The following is an 18,088-nucleotide window of genomic DNA, read 5'->3' on the forward strand; positions in this document are numbered from 1 at the left end:
CTCGTAGTTATCAAATCTACGCGATGCCGCCACACAAAAAAAGCCCCAAAAAGAAATGAAAACCGATGTCTAAATAATTTTGCTGTATACCATTATGCGTGCCACGACAGTGGAAAGACAGCAATTCTTCATTTTATCATTGCCCCAAACTATAGGGGACGCAGCGCAACGGAGAGCGGCGCGGATAATAATCTTGCACATTGACAAAAAGGTCGCTATTATGGACAAGCTAAGCCAAGTGAAAGCCTTAGGTACGTTCTTCTTACTCCGATGTCCCTTTTTCTTAGCACCTTGATGCATTCTGGCGAAGCTCTCGCTTCTACCACCTATATTGTCATTACAAAGAAAATAATGCAATGTTTTTAACATTATTTTTAAAGTGTCTGTGAACAGCTGTTTAATAGACTTTAAGAAGGATTTACGATGTTTTTTTCTATCTTTAAATAGCGTTCATTTTCATTAAAACTTCACATTTGAGGCGAATTGTCAATACGGTAATCTGTGATACAGCAACAGTATTCAGCACAATTGTTTAATAGGTTAAAGCCTCACAGTCCGCGAAATTTCAACAGGCTACGTGGATTGACCCATTCGATAACAATCGTAAATAAAGCAACTTTTGAAAATTCTAGGAAATTGAGCAGTTATTCTAAAACAATCATTTTTGCACGGAAGCCTCAAACAGTGCTAGCTGATACTTCTTTACGTCTACGTTTTACATACAAAAATGTATTCTTTGTAGCTGTAATATATTGTATTTCATATAGTTGTATATTGTATTTCATGCACAATGCCTTGTGCATGAAATAGGCGCCTCCACACTGAAGATGTTCGCTATGTTTTTCTTCCTAAAATATTCATTTGGGAAAGAAGCCATGTTCACTTTCGCGCTAACGAGTAATATGCGCATAAAATCCAAAATATTCAATAGTATCTAAAATACGAATTTTTTGACCCCTGTTGATCTCTCGTGGAATCACCCTGCTTATCTTCGAGCACCTATACGATCTTTTTTTTATAGTTCACCTTTTTTGTTTTCATCACAACATGTAGGCTTCTCCTTTCATCTCAAAAGATGTTCTAATAGTTTCGCTCCTCCGTCTCCTTACAATTGAACTCGTTATCGTGAATTCATTCCCTTGTGATTGCGAAAGGCTTCTGAAAAATAGCTAATTGAGAGCACATTGTGCCTTTTAGTTACTTGCTTGATCGTTTTTAGTTACACTTTAGCTTTGATTGTAGTCCTGATGTTTTATTCTGTGCTTGAAAGTATATTTTTCTTGTCTAACTGCTGCTATACCTTTTTTTATGTACACTTTTACAATGAAGAAGTCTGTTGAAAAGCTTCGACCATTTTGAATTTCTTTTTTCTTCATAAGAGCTATTTGGATATGGAATCTTTCAATAAAAAAATATAAGAATGTGGAGACACGGCTTCTTCGGGGCGCTTTGCAGTAGATACAAAAGAAACGCATTAGATGAACTCATCACACAGACCCACAAAATAAACCGCTCTTTCTTTTTCGATATTTGACTTGCCTCTACAATGATTGCCTTTATGTTCCCAATATGTTCAATCTGTAAGTTGATGCATAGCAGCAGACACTTATCTAACGTTGAATAAGAAAAACACCACAGAAGAAGTTTTTAGAAGAAAACACTTACCAATAAATAAGGGTTTAAATAAGAACAGGGGGCCAGCCACAGTGCCAACGATACCGTAGCTAATCGGTAGCCGCTGAAGGCCCATGTAGTCAGCCATGAGGGCTGGGTACATAGTGACGCTGCAACCGATGGCCATGGAGAGGCACATGCAGGCGGCCAGAATCTCATAGTAAGTGGTCACGAGAGGAAACCCGAAGAGCACGAAAGACATCCACAGGTAAGTCACTGTTGCGAGGCAACTGCGCGTCACATACCCTCTGTCCACAAGCAAAGGAATGAACAGGCGTCCAAGCGTATCAGTCATTGAGAACAACGGTATGAGGCCCACGGCAGCATCCAAAGCTGTGCCCTTGTCGATTGCAAAGTCCACGATGGTGGCCATGAAGACGTCGAAGTTGTAACCAAACACAATGTACGTCAGCATCACAGCATAAAACATTGGATTCTCCAGTACGGTGAGTCCGTGCCGGATGCTCCAGGGATTCAGCGGGTTTTTTTCATCAATATCTGTGTTCCTCACATTCTTCACACCAGGAGTTCCAACAAAGGACGTGCTATTCAGTGCCGCTTTCGTGACCTCTTTCTCAATGGTATAGATGTCTTTGGCACGCTTCAATGCCAAAGCGTCTTCCACTCGCTTTCGCCGGATCCACGATGGCTCTTTCAGGAGGAGGCTTGCGGCGGTGACATGACTGACAATGGCGCCGAAAATCATAATGCTACTGCGGAAATTGTAAGTCTCCTCGAGGTAGAGCAGCAGCCTCGGAAAGACGAAGGCGGAGCTTGTGGATCCTGCGTACGTAATGCCCAGGGCGAATCCGCGGTACTTCTCGAAGTGCTGGTTGATGTATAAAGGGAGTGTCATGAGGACAAGGCCAGATCCTATACCTTGAACACAAAGAGAAAACAGAGAAAGGAGAAAACAACATTTGAAAATTTTAAACAAGGTAGATTGCGCGCGCTAAAATATAGAGTAATCTTCCATAGTGCACTAATGAAAAAGTAAAACCAATATCCTCTTTACAACACTTCACGTATCACTCTGCTTAGAGTCACACGCAACTAGAACCGTACGTAACACAGCATCTTGGTAACATAGTACCGAATTTTGAAACGACTATATGGCTGACGGTGGTCCTATCTTACATAGCGGAATTATACCTGCAAGCATGTTGGCAATCACAGCAGTGTATTTTGTGGGATTTCGCTGTAACCATGGACATGTAGTTCCAAGCAGAATAGGATTTATCGCCTGTTGTGTGAAGGCACTCAAAAGAATGCGTTATGCTCTATGGAGACTCGTCCCACCAGTTCGGAAGCTAAGCCAGAACGTGAACGACGGGCGCGATGTACTAACTTACCTGGGCTTCGTCCTGTGCGCTTTAAAGGGTATTTTCTGCTCCTTTATAACCACGTCTGAGCTGCTTTTCTGTGGAAAACGTTTTCTACGGAGCCTTTTGACCCGCATTGAGCCGTATGTGCAAGGTAAAATTTTGAAGCGAAAGTGCTCTATGTCGGCATTTCGTGAAGATAGCCTTCTTAGGCGGCAGCTTCAGTTGGACCTTAGTTTGACGTTGCCTAAGAAGTGCTACCAATAGAGCATTAAGAAAGACTACAAATAGATTTTATTTACGCATCCAGACCAAAAGGTCCAAATTAAATGTTTGTTTCAGCTTTTGTACGTGTGCCTGCCCCCTTCGTTCACCATGTATATATATATATATATATATATATATATATATATATATATAAACGAGAAGAAAGGGGGTTAGCAGAGCCGCCCGATTTTTATTAGTCATATCATAAGAAGCCAACAAACACTGACACCAAGGACAACATCGGGGAAATTACTTGCACTTACTAAACGAAAATAAAGACACAATAAATTAATGGAAATTAAAGTGCATGAAAAAAGAACTTGCCGCAGGTGGGAAGCGAACCCACAACCTTCGCATTTCGCATGCGATGCTCTATGAAATGAGCTACCGCGGCGCTGTTTCCCCATCCACTTTCTTGGGTATATTATGTGTCCTAGTGGAACCCGGGGGTGTTAGCCAGCGCCACCACTCACAGACCTTTGCGGCGGACGTGGAACGTCCTTTTTGGCGCAGGCGTCACGAGAACGTGATCATTTTGGGTGAAGGCAACTGGTCAATAAACCTACATGTGCTACCTGAAGGCATCAATGTAGCCGCATTCGAGACGCTCGTTACATAATAAACGAGAAGAAAGGGGGTTAGCAGAGGGGCCCGATATTTATTAGTTATATCATAAGAAGCCAACAAACACTCACACGAAGGACAACATAGGGGAAATAACTTGTGTTTAATAAATTAAATAAAGAAACGATAATTTATTGGAAATAAAAGTGGTTGAAAAAACATCTTGCCGCAGGTGGGAACCGAAACCATTTCGCGTGCGATGCTCTACCAGTTGAGCTACGCGGCGCTGTTCTCCGACGCAATTTACCACACAGTTTCTCGTCACGTATGCCTACGACGAATCTGTCGCAAACAGGGCGGCCCTCGACGAGCGGGCCGTTATAGCTGCAGCGCTTTATCAGGTTGCGTAATGCCGAAAAAAAGTCATCCACAGATTCGCCTGGCTGCTCAGTGCGGCGGTGGAAACGACGACTTTCGTATATCTCATTTACTGGGTGCACGAAGTCGTAATCCAACTTTGCTTTGACGGCAGTGAAAGAAAGCGCTTCCGGTGTTGACACCCCCAAGGACGAAACAATGGTCCTGGCTAGCGGTCCGATAGAATGAAGAAGTGTTCGTATCTGGGCCTCGTCGCTAGCACTATGGAGGCCGTGCACGAAGGCGTATTCCTTCAACGTCGAAATCCACGTTGGCCACTCTCCCGGGTTTGAAAACGTGAAGTTCTCCAGTGCGTTCAGACCAGATGCGCCAGCGTGAACGTTGTGCACTTCTGGTTCGGTGGTCTCGGCGGGGGTGGATTCCGTGTCAGGCATTTCAGTGTTAATGGTGGGATCCCAATTTCTGACACCATGTTCTACACAGAGAAGGACGAAGTCGAAGATCGCGGACGTGCTCCGCATGGGCTCCCGATTTGAGACCGTTTTTCGGTGGAACTCCCTGTGCTGTGGACTTGCTTTTGGTGGGACTGCCTACAGGAAGTTGCCCTGTCTCTGCGGACACCTAATTTCGGCAAGTTTGCCCCCTTTCTAGGGATTTTTTCATGGTTTTTGTGCTCAACCACGGCGCGGCAAAGTTAGGCCTCATCATTAGGCCGAGCCGCCGCTGATGGCACCGGGCTCTGGGGCGGTGACTCGTGGTTGTGGGCCTCTGTGAGGCTGAAGACAACGGAGTACTCCGTTGAGGGAGAGACTATAACGCCCGAAAAGTTGGAGGCGGGAGAATGGGCCTGGGTTTTGCGGGCTCAAGATCGATTCAAGAAATCTGTATACGGGAACCATCCCGAGAGTAGGCCTAGCGAGAAGCAGGCGGGCAGCGACGGGCGCCAGACGCACGGAGCAGAACAAGCCAAGCGCGGGAAAGCGCCGTTGTGGAAGAAACGGGGACCGTTTCTGAATATGCCAGCCAAGGACTTCAAGGTTGTGTGCCGACCCAGGAATTGGGACTTGAGTATGGTGACGTCGAGGAAACTCGGATATGCCTTGAGAGTGGCAGCGGAGCACACGAATGCGACTGCGGCGGAAGAAGACCTGGTGCGGGTCAACGAGACAAACAACACGATGACGGTGAGCACGCCGTGTATGCATCGCTGTGGGGCATATGCAAATGTAACGACGCTCAAGCTGAGCGGTCATGACCTTGAGATTTTGGCGTACGTGGCGGCGCCGGAGAACTACGTGGTGGCGCGGAGTCATTTACAACGCGTGCAACGGATGCCCACTGGCAGAAGTTCAGGCGGGATTGTTGAAGAGGATTGACGGCATAGAAATTTTGGATGCCAGACCTTTTTGAAAGTCGAAGGCGATTCCGATCACGTTCGGGGGGAAGCATGTTGCTTGGCAAGTTATTTACTGGAACTTTTTGTACGCTGTGATTCCGTACAGAGAGTTAATCGAGACCTGCTATAACTGCAGACGAGTGGGACATCGGGCGGACCTTTGTTATCGTCCGAAGACTAATCTGTGTCACCGATGCCGAAAGGACCATCCTCCGCCATCGGAAGGAGAGCCGCTGACCTGCACCTCGAACTGCATCGTGTGCCATGGGGCGCACAACACGGGGAGCCGGAACTGCAAGTTTCGTCTAGCCCGTAAGCAGCCGACGGGCCCGCAGCAGGGCAATGAGGACAAGGGCCAAACTTACAAGGAGGAGCGGCGCTCGAGGTCCAGGAAGTGGTCATCCAGCGGTGCGAGAGACGATAACAAGAGCAGGGACCGGTCCACTTCCTTCCCACCACTGCCCGGACCCGAGCGTGGAAAAGGAGAACAGGGTTCCAGTCATGGAAGAAGTCCCAGTGCCACGAGAAAAAAGTGAGCTGGCCCTAAGTGGCCTTCCATAGTGAGACTGCTCGAGAGAAGCAGCTACAAAGGCAGGTGCAGAAGCAAGCTTAGACGATTAAAAAGATGGAAGTCAGGATGGCAGAGATGGAACGCGCGCTTAAAAGCGACAGAGGACAAAGGGTACAGACGCCGGTGGTCCAGGCCCCACTGAAAGCGGCACAGGCGACTGCTTCTCGCGAGAGCGAGATTACAGCTATGGAGGTGGAGAATCGGGCGAACCTTAAGAGGCCGCCATGGGCGTATGAAGGAGCTAATGCAAAAAGAGTGGCAGAAACTTTAACGGCGGACACGCCGCAGCCAGTCGTTAAAGTCACTACTCTTAGGGGGGAAATGTCTGCCCTTGCGGACAGAATAGGAAAACTGGAGGAAAGACAGGATAGGTTGGAAGCTCGGGTCGACAGGATCGAAGCCAGACTAGACAAGATTGAGGAGCGTCTTGACGCCTTCACCAATGAGATGCGGGCCTTCCAAACACAGGTTATAGCATGTTTCAACAGCTCAATGCTACGCCACAGGCTAGATCGCCTCCCGCAGTGGGCCAAGCGCCGATGTTAGTAAGCCTAGTGCCTAATCATGGCCCCTCGTCAGCAAATTGAGATTTGGCAGTGGAACAGCAGGGGCTTCCGTCACAAGCGGGGGAACCTGCAATTGCACATACAAAATCTGGACAGTAAACCCGACATTATAGCTTTGCAAGAGGCTAGTGGCTGGGTGAAATTACCGGGATTTAAGGCATTTACACCGCCAGAGATTGATCGGGGGGTGTATCGAGCATCTTCACGGCCGTGCTAGTCTATCGCAACGCGATTCAGCATACCATAGATAGCAGCAGAGCGGACTACGTCCTGCTAGAGGTTCTGCCAAAAGAGAGGACGATAAGAGTCTATTTGTTCTTAATGTATATTATTCTTCCAAAGATAAAGGGGTGGGCCTGCCAGACCTCTTGATAAAGACGCAACGGCTAGCGGCTAGGGCTCAACTCATCGTGGTTGGAGGTTTCAACGCGCCTCATCTGGAGTGGGGCTGCATCCGAGCCACTCCAAAGGGAAATATGCTTTGGCGGGTAGCTCACGACTTGCAATGGACAATCTTGAACCCGCTAGATCATACGAGGATAGGCAACAGCGTTAGCACAGACACCTATCCGGACCTCACATTTGTTAAAGGTATTAGGGATGCAAAGTGGGTAAACACGGTACAGCCACTGGGCAGTGATCACTATATCCCTTCCACGGTATTTAACGGTAAGCACAAAGACAGGGTGAAAGGAACTAGATTGACGGATTGGGACAGATTTCTGAAAGTCAGGAAAGACACAGTGAGCGGGGAAATCGAAGACTTGGGAGCCTGGGATGAGGCGCTCAAGCAGGACGTGAAGGGTACCACAGAAGAGGTTCCGACGGCGGAGGAGTGTTTTACGGCGGCCTCTAGACTGTTACACATGTGGGAAGCGCTTGCGAGTCTCCTTCGTAGGTGGAAGAAACAAAAGCGTAATGGGGTCCTCCGTAGGAAGGTGGCCAAGCTAGAACGAGAAATCGAAACCTACACGTTGGTCTTGCAGTGCAGACAATGGGGGCAGATTTGTGACAGAATGAATGGGCAATTCGGATGCAAAAAACATGGCAGTTGTTGAGGCACCTTTTAGATCCGGCGGCAGCCGAATTGGCGTAGAAGGGTGAAATGGCTAGGTTAGTTCATCAGTATCAAGGCACGACTGGGAGGTTCATTCAAGAACTCCGAAGTCGTTACATAAACGGCGAGGTGGGCGGTTACTTGCGGAATTACTCGGGAGAGGAAAACATCGAATTAGATGAGGACTTTACGGTGGCGGCGGTGGAGTTTGCAATGGGGCAGCTTCGTACTACGTCGGAAGCGGGTCCGCACGGGGTTACCAATAAACTGCTGAGGAACCTGGATTTCAAGTCAGTGGGGGCGCTTACGGGCTTGATGAACAAATATTGGGCGGCCAGGGAGATCCCGGCAGAGTGGAAGCCCCCCCCCCATGCTAGGATTACATTTATTCCTAAACCAGGGAAGAAGATCTGTATTGAGAATCTTCGACCCATCTCGGTGACGTCCTGCTTGGCCAAATTGATGGAGCATGTGGTCCTCAACAGGCTTCGGGGTTATGTGGAGGACAAGGAGTTGATACCTAGAACAATGAATGGCTTGACGGCTAATTTATCAACGCAGAACGTCATGATACAGCTCAAAAAGGACGTGGTTGATCCTGGGTCCGGCACGGGCACCAGGGCTATCTTGGGGCTCGACCTCAGGAAGGCCTTTGACAATGTCACCTATGAGGCAATATTAAGGAACCTATCGGACATATGACCGGGGGTAGAAGCTTCCGATACATCAGATCATTTCTGGAGAATAAGACTGCGGAGATTGTAATCGTGTCCATTCCCGTTGGGGGGCAGGGGTACACCACAAGGGTCGGTTTTATCGCTGTTCTTGTTTAATCTCGCCTTGATCAAGATACCACCCAGACTGGTAAGGATATCGGGACTTATACATTTTATGCGGATGACATTATTCTATGGGTTACAAGGGGAAGCGACGCACAATTGGAGGAAACTTTACAACAGGCAGTAGATATTGTGGAGAAGCTAGCGGGGGAGGCAGGACTCTCGTTCTCTCAGCCCAAGTCCGAGATTTTTGTGCATAGGGACAAACCAAGAGGGATACATGCGAGGCACTATGTGCCGCCACCACCGCTGAAGGTGTAAGGGGGGGGGTGCACCGTTCGCTGAGCTCCAAACGATCAGGATCGTAGGTCTGTATCGGCAGACTAACAGGAAGAATACGGAGGCCTTGGAAAGGCTAAAAAATACGGTCAATGCTACCGTGAGACTTATCAGGAGAATCGCCAATTGTAAACAAGGGGTCAAGGAAAAGGACTTGTGTAAGCTGGTACAGGCGTTTGTGCTCAGTAGAATTGCGTATGCGACGCGTTATACGAAGGTGGACGCGACGGAGAAAGACAAGGTGGAGGCTATGATTAGGCAGGCGTACGAGGCGGCCCTTGGGTTGCCTAACAATACGTGTACCAAAAGGCTGCTGGGATTAGGGGTGCACAACACCTTGGAAGAACTACGGGAGGCGCACTTGGCGATGCAACTCAGTAGAATTTCCAAAACGAGAGTAGGGAAAGATATATTGGAGAGGATCGGCATTGGAGTTGATCCTCCAGCCGGGGACATGAAAATTCAGGTGAAGCGAGAAATACACAAAGGCTTGTACATAAAACCTTTGCCTAAAAATATGCATCCGATACATCACGAGAACCGTAGGAAGGCAAGAGCCAGAGCTTTACATGCTAAGTACGGGAAGTACAACGGCGCAATCTACGTAGATGTCGCCGAGTATAAGAACAAGGACGCATTTGCAGTTGCGGTGGTGGATGGGCGGGGACGCTTAGTCACCTCTGGATCAGTCAAAATCCGCTCCTCAAAAACTGCAGAGGAGGCGGCAATAGCGCTAGCTATAGGTAATACTGAAGCTGACCTGATTTTTAGCGATTCTAAAACAGCCATCCGAAATTGGGTGAGGGGCAGAATCTCTGTCACAGCGGCAGGATTACTAAATCGGGCCACGGGGCGAGGGACTACGGAGGTGGAAATTGCCTGGGTACCGGCACACTCTGGGAACCCTGGGAACGAGGCGGCTCACATGAATGCTTGAGGTTTCGTCAGCCGAGCAGGTAAGCCGGACGTTCCGGGGAGGTCCACAAGAGATGGGCTGGTGTCCTTTCATGACATTACTAACCATTACAAACTTGAGCGGAGAATTTACCCTCCACCGGACAAGCAATTGGTGAAGGCGCAGGAAAGCGTCTGGCGAAGATTGCAGACGATATCTTTCTATAACCCATACGTGTTAAACAAAATCTACCCGGACGTTCTGCCGGAATGCAAATGGTGCCAGGAACTGGCCACCTATGACCACATATTATGAAGCTGTAGCATAGCGCCGCCACCGGCGGATATTATGCGTGATCCTTCTCTCGAGCAGTGGGATGCCGTGTTGGCCAGCTCAGACCCGGTCGTCCAGACCAGGGCCGTGGAGTGGGCCACCCAGGTCGCCGTCAGCCATGAGCTGATGGCCATCTAGCACGGAATCGTCCGCACATGCGTTCTGACGAAAATAAAGTTTTTCCATCCATCCATCCATGTTATACACAGGAGCCGAGGGACGAGGCGGACTACCGGCAAGGCGGAAACCAAACAATGTTTCTACCCACTCCACAAAGCCCCTTATAGATACAAGGTCCTTTCAGATTGTAGCGCCCCATTATATACACAGATGGCGACCTCTACAGACTGCACATATCTTTTTAGCGACTCTGAAACCGAATAATTATTTGTACTTTTTAAATGCAAATTCATGTCCATACCGCAGCGCTGCATTTTCTCTGTGTTATTTGCAAACTTTCTTTCGACCAAGTGGATAACTATTTCCAGTAACACAGAGCCTCAGTAATTTTTTGGTCAAAATTCGATTCAGCATCGCACAATAAAACGCAGACGCGAAATGCAGAGAAGTTTCTAAGTAAGACGAAGCCGACAAGACCACTTGTCAAGGCCATCACCCTCGCAACTTTACTCAAACAATGGCGCTACATGTCAATACGCAAGTATATGCGCTCACAGGTGTCTTAAATTTAGCTCTACCGCTAGGAACAACTGAAGCAGAGTGCAAGTGCTGCATGGTTGCCAGGTATAACCTTCAGCTTGTGATTTAGTATTCGCAATACGCTTGCTTCTTTCTTTTCGCTTCCACCATGTCCACGAATCCCACCTCGTATCTTTTTCTTTTTCTTATCCTTCTTTTTTACTGCGTGCCAACTTTCTAGAAGCGTTTGGGAACACTTTTCCTTTCACGGGAATCTGTTAGTTTGCGTAGTTGCTGTTTTTAGTAGGCGTCGTACGTGTGACGTTGGTACAGTGGCCGTGATAAGAAGAAAGAAGAACGATAAGGTTAGAAGGAGAACGCGTGGGATGTTGTCTTCACTTGCTCCGCTGCGGATATTGGTTTTACGATTTGTACACACAATTGCTTTGCAGTGATCTATAAGCACCGGGCTTGTGAGTTTACAATATCCAAACATGGTCATGGGCCATTAATATTTACGCACCAAGGATAGCCTCGCCCTAAGACAAAGAATTGAAGTATCACTTCACTTCAAGCAGTGCAAAGGCCTAATTATTGCTCATTACCTTAGATGCAGCGGTGCAGCAGTGGCGTAGATTTAGAGCATCCACCTCGCGTGCAAGAGGTCCATGGTTCGAATCCAGGTGCCGCGCAATTTTCCACCAGATTAAAAAAATCCGCATGTTGATAAAATTGCATAAACAGGCCTGGAGTGCGGCCTGATCCCGGTGACCAGAATCCGTAACGCACTCCCTCACCAGATCAGGATTGGCCACCCTGGTGCAATAGTTGGACACAAACTCCTATATGAATACAGTAATCAAACCCCGGCCCTCAGTCCCCAGAAGCTGCGAAGCAACTGACCTAGGCCGCGGTCAGACCTGTGATGTAGGAGAGGGTGCTAAGAATTGCTGGATCCGGACAGGCCGCCGTTGGAATCTGAACCTGGCAACGTTTAACGCTAGAACGTTATCTAGTGAGGTGAGTCTAGCAGTATTATTGAGGAAATTAGAGGCAAAAGATTGGGTGAGGGAACAAACGCGAGTTAATGACATCTTAGTTGAAATCAAGAAAACAAAAATGGGCAGGGGCAGGACATGTAATGAGGAGGGGAGATAACCGATGGTCATTAAGGGTTACGGACTGGATTCGAAGGGAAGGGAAGCGTAGCAGGGGGCGGCAGAAGGCTAGGTGGTCGGATGAATATAAGAAGTTTGCAGGGACGACATGGCCACAATTTGTACATGACCGGGGTAGTTGGAGCAGTATGGGAAAGGCCTTTACCCTGCAGTAAACGTTACCGTGCTGACGATGATGACCTTAGATATCTTAAAGCAGACTTACCAAACACAATTCCTTGAGTCACAGTAAGACATGTTATGGTCGGAGCGCAGCTTGAAGCGACGATTCCGCAGCACATAATAATGCTACCCGCAAAAGTAACGGGTGGCGGTGTGTACTTCTGGCATAATGGACCAGCCACGAGACCTGCAGGAATGCGATGGCAAAGCATGGTTCACACTGTATTCCACCATGCTGCTTTAGTTTGATTGAATATAGGTGCCTTATATATAGACACACAAGCGAAGTCCTAAATCATAAATATAAACATGAAACGAAGAGCCAGAACAGTGGTGCTTTTCTATATCATAGGAAGCCAAGAAGCAAGGACCCCAAGGACAGTATAAGGGAAATTATTAGTATCTATTAAGTGAATGAAAGAAATGATAATGTAATGGAAATTAATATGAATAAAAACACTGACCGCAGGTGGGATACGAACCCACGTACTCGCATTCCCAGTACGATGCTCATACCAATTGAGCTACCGCGACGCCATTGTCTAGTCCACTTTCTGGGGTATTGTCTAACTGCTATAACTAACCTTCGCTGGGTTACCCAGTGCCACCATTCACAAACATTGGTGGTGGATGTGCAACATCCTTTCTGCCGCAGGCGTCACGTGTACGTGAACTTTTTAGCGGAAGGTAACTGGTCAATAAATTCGAGCATGTTTCAATGTAGAGTGCTTCCAACCCGGCAACGCTGCCGGAATTGAGACTCTCGCTATGTAATGACCGAGAAGAAAGGAAATATTTTAGTCTTTTTCACTATTTCATTGTGCCAGACAAGTACTACATTAAATGGTTGAGGAGATTGGAAGAAAAATCACTCTATCGCGGCTTGACAAAGCTCTTATCACCCGTAAGTACATGCCACAGTTGCATACAGACAGATGACGAATACTAAAAGCACATTACAAATATTATTTTCAGCTAATACTATAATAACAGACTGACATATAAAACTATACGTAGTCCAACAACTATATAACCTCATAGGCCTTACAGTAGTGCTTAATTGAGTTCCAATGACTGAGTGTTTGTCTACTCGAAGTAGTTGTACGTAATCAAAACAAATATGCCATCACAACTCTGTGGTCTTTTACCCTGACATAGTTAATTTTTCAGCTAACTTTGCAGCTGACGTTAATTCAATATGGGTGCGTTTTGCATTGTATTGAATTGAGTTTTGACTAATAGCCGTCTACCATACAGAAAATTACACGAAGGAAATGGAGCTGTCAGGCAACATACCCTAGACCTGTTTACCCCACTTCTGTAAAAGAAAGAACATATTATAAATTGAGTATTGTTACCTAGGGTGGGTCGAAAAATTAATCTGCAGACAACTAAATAATGTTTAATATGCTCGGAAGAGAACAACAGTTTACAATAGGTAGCGAGGCACTGCAAGTGGTAAGGGCATACATCTACTTAAGGCAGGTAGGGGGGTGACCGTGGATCCGTATCATGAGAGTGAAATAATCAGACGAAGAAGAATGGGCTGGGGTGCGTTTGGCCGGAATTCTCAGATCATGAACAGCAGGTTGACATTATCCCTCAAGATAAAAGTGTGCAACTGCTGTGTCTTGCCAGTACTCACCTACGAGGCAGAAACCTGGAGGCATACGAAGAGGGTTCTACTTAAATTGAGTACGATGCAATGAGCTGTGGAAAGAGGAATGATGGGCGCAATGCTAAGGGATAAGAAGAGAGCAGATTGGGTGAGGGAACAAACGCGAGTTAATGATATCTTAGTTGAAATCAAGGAAACGAAATGGGCATGGGCAGGGCATGTAATGAGGAGGGAAGATAACCGATTGTCAATAAGGGTTATGGACTCGATTCCAAAAGAAGGGAAGCGTAGCAGAAGGCGGCAGAAAGTTAGGTGGGCGGATGAGATTAAGGAGTTTGCAGGGACAACATAGCCACAATTGGCGCATGATCGGGGTAGTTGCAGAAGTATGGGAGAGGCCTATGCCCTTCTGTGGGCATAGCCAGGCTGATGATGATGACCTAAGAAAAATGGCCACTAATATGCACTGGCATAACTGTGCTGTTTCAAGAAACATAAAAAGTTACTGTAGAACAAATTTGTCGGGGACGAATATTTTCGTTAGGTGACACGACTTTTGATGGCGTTGCTGCCTTTACTCTTATGATGTGAATACATCGTGTACGTGCCTCTAATTGTGGGACACTCTTTAGAACGGAAAGGCGAATCGCAAGGAACACTTAAATGTTACATGCATAGCTCCTTTCCTTATCATTACTTTCTTAAGGCTGCAGTTCACATGAAAATCTCGTGGGTTGACCTATTTTTCCTGCCTCAGTGCTCTAGCGTTCCCCATTCCTTCGATTTTTCGCAGTTGTAGCCTAGAGATGTTTCTTAACTCACCGGCAATATTGGCCATGGCTCCCATGAGACAAATTGGCCATGCAGCTTGACCGCGGCCCACTTGAAATTCATTCATAATTCCGATGTAAAGAAAACCTGATGACCTGATTGTTGCGTTAGTGAGAAAAGTGGTCATAGCGCATAGCACAGCCACGTGCCAGCATTCGTCGACGCCTAGCGAAGCTCGAGATGGCGCTTTCGTCGTCCCGGCACTGCTTTGTTCAGGAGAAGGCATCCTGCATTGAACAACCCAATACGTATTCTTTCAAAACAATTTAATATAACCACACAGATGCAGCAAGTGGCACCTTGTGCTGAGGTGAAGTGCAAACAGGAATAACAAAATGGAACGCTCATAACGTGATAAAATCTCCATCTAGCACTGTTTCCAAATCGCAATAGACACAAAACACTTTTCCTTCGTCGCCTCGGAGCTCTTCAGGTAACCTTCTTTTTCTGACTTTAGCGACGCAAGCGTGCCTATAAAGGTTAAGCGATTTTCTTTGCGCAAATGTACTTGTATGAGCGATGGACTTCCTCAAAGGGAGGGAAGCTCACTCAGGTTAAGCAATCGATCGAAGAACCTTTCTATGGATCAATCAATGAGCTTGCGACAATTTCATTTTTATTATAGTTTAATCACTTGAAGGCGAAAAAATGAATGAGCATCGCTGCCGATGGAGCTGTTTCGCATTGTGCACAGCACGTTAGGCGATGACAATGTATGTCTACTCATGGAAAAATTCACTAACTAGCGTCAGTAGATGCATGAAGCACTCTTTCTGGGAAGTTTGTGGGCGTATATTGCTCACTTTCGTTTTTTTCTTGCGTGCGTACCGCCGAATCTGTATAATGAATCGTCCAGTCGAAAGGTTCGATTTCTCTGGACAATATTTGTGTTGTATGCGCAGCCCTACGGTACACTGAGAAGTGATTTCGCCACGCAAACTCTATTTGGAAACGCTACATAGTGCAAGTCGGGTCAGACACATACATACATCACCCCAATATTAGTGATACGTAGTTTTTATATATATTCCAATTGGGTCACAACGTAGAATAGTAATAAATTGTTCTATAATAAAAATATCATATGTGAGTTTACCCCAGTACTCATTGAACCAAAAATAATGCTCTATTTTCTAGGTATCGCAGCGTCCGAAGAGAAATCGCTCCATCGCTTCAATATAAAATTGGCGAGGCCCTTCCGCAGACTTCAGGAGTGAATCGTTTAATCAATGTATAATTATGAGAAATTATTTCTCGTGTACATGGAAAGGTAGCGATGTAGAAATAGTTGTGGCAGCCCGAAATACGTCAGCAATTACCCCGTTTTACGAGTTATCAAACACGGCTAAGTTTTTTTTTTTGCGACATTATAATGTTTGTGATTGGGGGGGGGGGGTGCTTGTGGTGATTGTACAATAGCAGATTAAGCAACAGTCAAGGCAGGGAGTCGCCTCAACTGCAGCGTCTGTGTCAGCGACATAAAACTAAGTCGCCACAGATGTGAACGTCAGCTGTCATGGAGAAGCTCAAATACCTGCAGGGCACGATATTTACGATAATCTCGCGGCTTTCTAGGAGGACACAAATAAAAACAAATTTAGGAGTTTACATGCCAATACAACGATTACGTTAAGAGGCATGTCGTTGAAACGAACTCGGCGTTAATTTCCACTACCGGGGGCGGGGTCCGTACCGAGCACCCAGTGCGAGGTGCGCGCGTGTTTTCGCAGTCTATCCTCATAGAAATGCGGCCCCCACAGCAGCGTTTGAACCCGCGACCATGTGCTCAGCAGCCCAGCGCCAAAACCACTGAACCCTTTCTACGTGTCGGGGATGCGAATTCCCGCATAAAATCAGGTGGAAATACACTTGTCCGAAGCGCATTCAATTACGCCGCGTATGGTAACACCATAAATCACTGCCACGCGAACTTTCCGCCCAAATTGGAATGCACACAGAGTGCGTACTGTGCACACTCCGTCTCAGAAGCCTCAGATGATTTTGCGGTTTCTTGCGATTGCCAGAAGCTAGGGTCCTCGGGGCGACAAGGCCACACCACCCGCAGGAGCCCGAAGCTACGCCGCTTTCACGCGCCGTATAGTCGGAGCTGCCGCGCGAATGGCGCACGCCTGGTTCGGAGTCGCGCGCTCATCGGTGAAGTGATCGGTTAGCAGGCGCGGCTCAGTACTCTCCACAGCTGCTTCTATCCTCGCATTGCGAAGATGCCTCGACCAACAAAGGCGAACTTTGCTTCAACGTGACGCGCCATACTAGCCAGGGATAGGCACGGCTACGTTAATCTAACGGAAGAGAGGCAAGAACGTTTAGCTCGCTAACGCGCAAAGATGGAGCTATGATATACCGCTTTGCGCCATGATAATTCCCCTTAAGGAAGTTTTGGCGGTGTATTTTTGCCTCTCTTCTATGTTATTGAGTTGTTATTACGTTATAATAAAGATATTACAATGTACAATTATTGCTATTCGGAATGATTTTAGTGCGCTTATGTTGTTTTTTACGAGCAATGTCGTACTTATAAGGAAGTTTGTTAGCGCAGCGATACCAATGAGCCTACAGCCTCCCGCCTTGAAGTGACGATGCCCAACGCAAGATGGATGCAAAATTGAAAACCCATCAAAAGTTCAACCACTGCTACGTGGACCTATTATAAAAGGGTCCAAAGTATGAATAAATATGCACATAATTCTCGGAATGACGTATATTTTTCTCATAAGTCCTGGCCTAAGTTCCTCAGCACAAAAGGAAAAAAAAGTATGGCGGGGATGCTCCAGTGTACACAGCGACAGAGAGGTTTCGCGCCTGTTACTTTTCAGCGTCATCGCCATATCAGTGTATGAGCCCGACTTTCGTAAGAAGAGAAAAATGTACATATGAGATCGCGACATGAAACAGACGGAAATGGCATTGATTCCTTCCAAATCAATCCCGTTATTTTAGGCAACCACGTCTCATATAGGCATTTACTGGCGGCAACGTCCCAAATTAGGGAGTAAGCAATGCCGAAGTAGCGGTATGCGTGCTATATTCAGATGAATCATTGTCATAATATGAAATAGGCATCGCACCAATACAATAAAGTAACTTTACGCATTTTCCCGAGACAAGCCGAGTTATAATAGCAAAAGCAATACCTCATACACATTTACAACGAAACATAAATCTGCTTACACTTGTGGTGTACCATAGCTTCTTCCATAGAAGCGAACGCATGTTTTTATATCAGAGCCTTCAAGTTGCTGTATATCCGCCTTAACTCGACACTTATATAGGCCTAAATGAAAATAAATAAATACATACATAATACATTTTGTTGGAGGAAGCATTCAGGATGTGACATTTTTTAGCACTTATCAGGTGGCAACGAATGGAAAATTATTGTTAGCAACAAATACGATACTCAGTTGTGTATAGAGCCATGTCCCTGACAAATTAGCCGTATGAGGAAATATATAACCACGTACAACGACAGTGCTTATGTGACGGGGGAAAGTACCAAAA

At 46.6% G+C, this 18,088-nt stretch overlaps 1 non-coding gene across 1 annotated transcript; it reads right to left on the reverse strand.

Moving 5' to 3' along the window:
- Nucleotides 1-12,580: 12,580 nt before the first annotated feature.
- TRNAP-GGG (transfer RNA proline (anticodon GGG)) lies at nucleotides 12,581-12,654 on the reverse strand. The gene has a single exon. It is a non-coding gene; the product is annotated as a tRNA-Pro (tRNA).
- Nucleotides 12,655-18,088: the final 5,434 nt, after the last annotated feature.

Source organism: Dermacentor variabilis, chromosome 3 (genome assembly GCF_050947875.1).
Source record: "Dermacentor variabilis isolate Ectoservices chromosome 3, ASM5094787v1, whole genome shotgun sequence".
NCBI classification, from domain to species: domain Eukaryota; kingdom Metazoa; phylum Arthropoda; class Arachnida; order Ixodida; family Ixodidae; genus Dermacentor; species Dermacentor variabilis.